Source organism: Salvia hispanica, chromosome 1 (genome assembly GCF_029641045.1).
Source record: "Salvia hispanica isolate PSC_SH4W2 chromosome 1, Shi_PSC_v1, whole genome shotgun sequence".
NCBI classification, from domain to species: domain Eukaryota; kingdom Viridiplantae; phylum Streptophyta; class Magnoliopsida; order Lamiales; family Lamiaceae; genus Salvia; species Salvia hispanica.
Window position 1 is genome coordinate 32215468 of NC_142692.1, and position 5842 is coordinate 32221309.

Here is a 5842-nt window from a genome sequence, read left to right on the forward strand (position 1 = left end):
TGGCTCTTATTTGAATTCAAATCTTGTATACTAAACAATGGGACCTATAATTATATATGTGTCTAATTATGCCTTCATTCTTGAAAGATTTTAATCTTAGAAATTTTAGAATTGGTATTTTTCTAAAAGTGAACACACCCTTAGTCTTTGTCTCGATTATATAATATATATGGGCTATCAAACGAACCCTAACTAGTGTGCCACTAAAATCTCGTGTTTGATTGAATTCAAAATTTTAGATTGTACGTAATATACAGATATCCATTTATTGAATATACTGATTTCAATCATGAATCAACTGTTAATATAAAATAATTGTTATACAACTTTCTTCATATGATTTTTACAGATCTGATTTGTGTGAATTTTTTCGAATATAAGTTGTGTTTCACTGAATAACAAATTCTATAAATTTATACTTACTAAGTATTTTTTAATATAGATTTTAAAATTCATCTGATTGACTCCATTAATTTAGATGAGTTTATATATTTCTAGATGTTAATGATCAAATATATTCCAATCTTCAATGATTTTATATTTATAAATATCCTTTATCAATTTTATCACAATCTTAAACTTAAATTATCAATTACTACTGTATATAATATTTTCAAATATATCAATTTCATTAGTCATTTTAGATAATTATTAAAATATTAAAATTACAATATTAATATTCTGATATAAAATATTTTTTAGAAAAAAATAACGTACTGTTTCGATATATCAGATCACGATTTCAGGATATGAGATTAAGATAATAGTATTATATTCTATAGATTATAAAGATTAATATCGATATAGTATAATATCAAAATAAAATATAGTACTCCTTTATCAAAATTAAAAAAAATTAGATTTATAAAATTAGTTTGCCCTATATCTAATTATATTCGGACTTTTCAATACAATTAGGTTTATACTAAACCGCCTCATTCAGAAAAGAAATAAACACATTTTCCACGCTGACGCGCATCTGACCGTTTATTTACATCCACCTACTCATATCTGAACCGTAGATCAGCCCACCCTCTGCTATATAAATAGCCCTGCAGCTGCAAATATTTGTCACTCCCTCCCTTTTTCATCTTTTTTTAGGTAGGTTTTGATCTTCAGCTGATCTTCGATCTCTTTATGTATATTCGGCGTTTGTATTCACCTTTGATTTTCTGCTGCCTGCTTTTCTATTTGGCTGAATCTACGGCCGATCGATGAAGATTTCATAAATTTTCTTCTGATCCCCCGTTTGAAATTAAGTTCGGCTGATTTTTGTTTGATTTTCTGATTATCGGAGAGATCTGTTTCAGCAATAAGCTGATTCGGTGCAATTCGTTCGGGGATATCTGCCGATGGTATGTCCTTTTTCTTAATTTTGATTTCTCCTTCTATTTGTTTCAGATTTTGTTGGATTTGGTTAGGAGTAGCTTTCGATTTTTCCTTCGATGATTTTCCTTTCCGTGATTGAGTTGTATTTATTTCACTAACTTTTATACTGTAACGTGTTTCTTTGCAGGTAACGATCTTATCCATTCATCATCTAAAAAACCGGTGAAACTTGATTTGTAAAACGAGAGAATTCCATTCCAAGGTGCGGTTCGCCATTTGTATAAATGAAACTATAGTTAGTGTTATGGTCGTATGTAAAAAAAAGTGTGTGAGTGATGTTTGATAGAGAAAAGTAGAGTGGTGTGAGCTGATCGGCCTTTACCATGTTGGGTGCGCTCGCATGGTAGGTCACCACATAATAAAAGCTATTGTTTTGTGTTTAGAGGGGAGATGGTACGGTGATTTCATCGGCTCTCCCCTCTTGTGTGCGGCGTCCTCCGTTTTTTTTCTTCTTCTTCTTCTTCTTCTATACCCCTATCCCCTTCCCCATCATCTAGTTCAGCACTCATAACTCGGTAAACAGTTTCGGTATTTGATGGATTTGAATGGTAACATTACATGATATAAATCAACGCAAATGAACTCCCTGAGGGCTGGGGCCGACGAATGCACGTCTAAGGTACAAATTAGCACTCTGCCTCTTTATGTTATTAATTTTCTACTTGTCTTGTATCCAATTTATTCAGTACTTCGGCAAAACTCCCTAAGGCCTCAGGTACAAATATGCACTCTTCAACATCTCTTACTATCTAATATCTATCAATACTGTCCTTAACTTATCTGATTTACAAAACATGACTCTGAAAGCAGTTACTCAAGAGGCAATTAAGTTTCAAATTTTGAGGCAATTAAGTTTCAAATTTTTTATCCACCGCTTATCAATCTATTTCTGCGCCCCACGCACATGAAATCATGACACTTTTATACACCATAACAATAAGCACAACAAGTGCATGGTATCACTGCTGGCTCATGCCTGCTACCGCAGTTCATTCTGGCATTTGTATCTTTATAATTGTTAATCAATTAAATTCTATCTATTGTCTCTTTCAGCATTCCAATCAAAATCAATGACTCGATGTGTCTTATCTGTTTATCTACAAAGTTTACATTTTTAACAGTATGGTTTTGGCTATTGTGCCTTCCATTCAAAGTCAAAGACTGAATGGTTGTGTTTGGTTTTGTACAAGGTTGTACATTGAACAGTATGGTTTTGGCTATCTTAAGCTACTTAGTTTTTTTTATTATATTAAGACTGTTGTTGTGGTTTGATCTGTTGGTTTACCTCTATTAGTTTTTTATTTGGATGGAGTATATAGCTTCGAGTTAGTGCCCATGTAAGGGAATTCCTTATGTTGTGAAGGCACGACTTTGTACTTTTGTTATGTATTAGCTATTGTGAACCATATTTCTTTTGAGGTTTTGCTACTGTTTCTTAGAGAAGGGCGCAAATGAAGTTATGAGAATTAGTTTCCTAGGCTGATCCCATAGTTGGATATGGAATATGCTGCTACTGCTGAGTGAGCTGCTGATATTGAATGAGCCATCTCAAGGGTGATTGGTTGTTTGTGTTCGAGTTTATGTGCTGCCCATTGAATGGATGATATATCAACTGTGACTTATTGTATTTTTGCAAGGTCATGATTGTGACATAGTTTGAAGATTTTTCTCCCATCAACTGTAGCTCTAGACTGTGAAGCTGTTTGAAAACTCGAGTCTTGCTTAATTGAGTTCTGAACATAGCATTGTTAGCTCTTTTGGCTGAACTGGTTCTTTAAATCTATTAAACAGCTAGCTGGTGTTAAGCTTTCCTCTGGTTTCCGCTTCTGTCTGTAAACACTGTTCAGCTGGCCAAGTGTGACATTTGATGATGATAGTGCTGGGCTTGAGAATACTGCAATGCCCTTTGCTCCACCCCATTGGTATTGTGTTAAATAAACTCTGTATTCTTTTTTAATTCATCTTATTTCCATCGGTATTTTGTTAAATGAATTCTATGTTCTTTTTTATTCATCTTATTGCCATCTTTGCTCAACATTAAGTATCCAATATTGCAGTATCTAAATGTGCTTGGTTTAATTTGCTAGCAGTTATTTCCATTTGGTTGTTTTTGTATTATATTTGTTACTGTTTCCGAATTAAGTGTTTATGACAAATAGCTCTTAACTCATAACTCCTAGCTACATAGACGGTAGACCCTTATTCCATTTGTTCCTCATGGTCGGGTCGTTTCCCTTGATTGATTGGAAATAAGAGGCTTTTAAGCTTACTTTTCCTGTCTTTAAGGTTATCTATCATTATATAGCTACAAAGCTCGTTTAAGCGCGTCCTATTAGATCGGTAGGCCCTTATTCAATTCGTTCGTCTGACTCATGAATTGTCGGGCCGTTTAGCTTGAGTTACTTCTTATAAAGTTTAGAACTATTTTATGCTTTCGCTTGCTGTGATTATATGCGTTATGGGCGCGGTAGTGATGTAATAGTGCCAACAGTTGTGAGAACCAGTTACTATAATAATTCATTTCGAAATACAACAGGATGTGTAGAGGAATCTTAAAATGGGAAATGAAGATGCAAATTGTCATTCAAGAAGATTGAAGTGTGAAATATGGACAAATGGGAAATTAAGGCTGAGCTCCATTTCTGGACTGCTAGAGTATTCGATGTGAAGAAATCAATCCAAAGGTTTTGTCTGCGTTAGGTGTCATTTCTGAATCTCTGAGCTTAAATAGGGTAAACTGGTTAAGTTTTGTTTGAGTTCTGTTATGATATATGGATGGATCCATGAGCTCAGAAATGGCAGAGCGCTCAATGACCCAAAGGGTGCATTGAGAGGATGGTGGTTCAATTCCACCTGGATTCCTTACTTTGTATAAATACATAAAGATATTACACTTTTATACTCCTTCCGTCCCGGATTAAGAGTCCTATTTAGTTATGACACGAGTTAGGCACGAGTTAGTTCTATTTGGCTGTGACACGAGTTTTAAGAAATGTAAAAAAAAGTGAGTTGAATAAGTTAGTGGAATATGGATCTCACTTTTATAAATTAGTTATATAATAAAATGTGAAGTCTACTTAACATTTATGGTAAAAGTGAAATACCGACTCTTATTGTGGGACGGAACAAAATGGCAAAATCGACTCTTATTGTGGAACAGAAGGGGTGGTACGTATAAAATAAAATTGCATCATATCTTTCGCCAGGGAAATATATCTGTACAAATACTAAACTTTTGTCATTCTATTGAAGTGGAGTAAAAAGAAAATTGCCCCAAAGAAATGTTGAGATGCCTAATTTCTGTACTATTTTTATGGTTTTGAATCTTTGCTTGATAGGATCTCTTGAAGACAAGGACCATACATAAAGTGAACTGAAACTGATGCTGAATTGCTGATAGAGAGGTGCAAGAGTCTATACATCAAATTTTTTTTCTATATATAAATCTGATGTTTATTAATATGTTTATTTAATTTGTGAATAATAGAAATGTGAATCCTAAATAAATTCATCGCGAATAATAAAATATAGATTTTAATGAAATATAAAAATTACTCCCTCCGTCCCACATAATTTTACACAGTTTGACTTGGCACGAGTTTTAAGAAATGTAATAGAAAGTGAGTTGAAAAAGTTGGTGGGATGTGGGTCCTACTTTTAAAGTATTGGTTTTATAATAAAATGTGAGTAGGAATGAGTTAGTGGAATATGAGGTTCACTACCAAAAATGGTAAAAGTGAAATGGGTAAAATTATATGGGACGGACTAAAATGGAATATTGGGTAAAATTATGTGGAACGGAAGGAGTACTTACTATAATTAAAACAAAAAATATTAAATAAAACATAAGTATAGAGTATATTAGTATATACTTTGGTATATACTTAAACTTAAGAAAAAGGGAAAATAGAAATAAAAGGGAATATTCTTTGGTATACTTTGCTTGCTACTAATTAAATTTCATTTGTTGGCATTTCCCCAACAATATGGCCCAATGTATTCTTTCATCATAACTAAAAATGTCATGAATTGTAAAAAGATGTATCCACAATTAAATGTCACATTCTATTTTGATATTTTGAGTAAGTTATTTATCATTCAACTAAATAAAATTAATTTGGTATTACATTATTAAAATTTGATATTACACGATAATACATGATTTACATAATTAAACAAGATATTCCTTGATTTAAACCTAATTTTTAAATCTTATTTACAAGATAAAAACAGATTTATATGATTTAAATCTAATTTACACGAACTTAAAAAATAAAAGTAAAGTAAATTTTTTAAATAATAATAGTACTATATCTTTTAACGGGTAATAATAGTACTATTTCATGTGTGTTTATTTCGTGTCGAAAATTGTTATAGCTAAGAAAAATATTTAAATCGTGGAAATCTAGCATTAATATGGATGAGGCAAATTAAAATTATAGAAATCCAGCAT

The 5842-nt window shown here is 32.2% G+C and overlaps 1 long non-coding RNA gene across 3 annotated transcripts; it reads left to right on the forward strand.

Annotated features, from left to right (window-relative positions):
• Positions 1-1033: 1033 nt before the first annotated feature.
• Positions 1034-4896, forward strand: LOC125223562 (uncharacterized). Of its 3 annotated transcripts, none has more exons than XR_016134562.1 (3): positions 1066-1355; positions 1517-3311; positions 4728-4896. It is a non-coding gene; the product is annotated as an uncharacterized LOC125223562 (long non-coding RNA). The 3 variants fall into 3 exon arrangements; XR_016134561.1 differs by lacking the exon at positions 4728-4896 and adding an exon at positions 3926-4297; XR_007176740.2 differs by lacking the exon at positions 4728-4896 and having other exon boundaries at positions 1034-1355; positions 1517-3402.
• Positions 4897-5842: the final 946 nt, after the last annotated feature.